Here is a 1,498-nt window from a genome sequence, read left to right as displayed (position 1 = left end):
AAAAAAAACGCATAAAATTTGCAAAATCTCATCGGTTCTTTATTTGAAACGTTAGATTGGTCCATGACATTTACTTTTTGAAGATAATTTCATTTAAATGTTGACCGCGGCTGCGTCTTAGGTGGTCCATTCGGAAAGTCCAATTTTGGGCAACTTTTTCGAGCATTTCGGCCGGAATAGCCCGAATTTCTTCGGAAATGTTGTCTTCCAAAGCTGGAATAGTTGCTGGCTTATTTCTGTAGACTTTAGACTTGACGTAGCCCCACAAAAAAATAGTCTAAAGGCGTCAAATCGCATGATCTTGGTGGCCAACTTACCGGTCCATTTCTTGAGATGAATTGTTCTCCGAAGTTTTCCCTCAAAATGGCCATAGAATCGCGAGCTGTGTGGCATGTAGCGCCATCTTGTTGAAACCACATGTCAACCAAGTTCAGTTCTTCCATTTTTGGCAACAAAAAGTTTGTTAGCATCGAACGATAGCGATCGCCATTCACCGTAACGTTGCGTCCAACAGCATCTTTGAAAAAAATACGGTCCAATGATTCCACCAGCGTACAAACCACACCAAACAGTGCATTTTTCGGGATGCATGGGCAGTTCTTGAACGGCTTCTGGTTGCTCTTCACTCCAAATGCGGCAATTTTGCTTATTTACGAAGCCATTCAACCAGAAATGAGCCTCATCGCTGAACAAAATTTGTCGATAACGATAAGATTTGCCGAACACTGATTTTGGTAATAAAATTCAATGATTTGCAAGCGTTGCTCGTTAGTAAGTCTATTCATGATGAAATTTCAAAGCATACTGAGCATCTTTCTCTTTGACACCATGTCTGAAATCCCACGTGATCTGTCAAATACTAATGCATGAAAATCCTAACCTCAAAAAAATCACCCGTTATATTTATTAAAATTGTTTATTATTATCGTCTAATCAGGTATGCACTTTTTTGCGCTGTCCTGTTTTTTTTTTGTTTTGAATGCATTCATTGCAAACACACCGCAAAAGTCATAATGAAATGAACTATTGCTTCATAAAAAATAATAATAAAAAAATGCTGATCGGCACTTAGTAAAATTTTGAATTTTACCAGGAAGTAATTACTGCTGCTTTCAACAACCGATAACAGTTTTTGAATGATTTGCATTTGTCAATCGTTTTAAATAGAAATTGTGATCAATTGGTATAAATACAGCAACTTAATTCACTGATAATTACATAGTACACATAGCATATGTAGAACGGTGTTGAGCATTTAGAAATAGAAATTTGAACATGTGCCGTTCTTATCACTTATGTATGTAGCTACATATGTGTATCGGGTAGTCAACGAAATATCTGTGGCAAGCTCTTCACAAATCTTAAATTTGCCAAGCCTACGAGCTTAGATTCCTTACATGAAAATTGTATCTACATGCAAAGTGAGAATGGGAATAAGGAGCGCTCTTCTGTACACTTCCGATAAATGATAAACTCCGGTCCAGTTGAGTGGGTGGAA

This window comes from Rhagoletis pomonella, unplaced genomic scaffold (genome assembly GCF_013731165.1).
Source record: "Rhagoletis pomonella isolate Grant_MI unplaced genomic scaffold, Rhpom_1.0 Rhpom_scaffold_01683, whole genome shotgun sequence".
NCBI lineage: Eukaryota > Metazoa > Arthropoda > Insecta > Diptera > Tephritidae > Rhagoletis > Rhagoletis pomonella.
Note: the sequence above shows the minus strand (reverse complement) of the source record.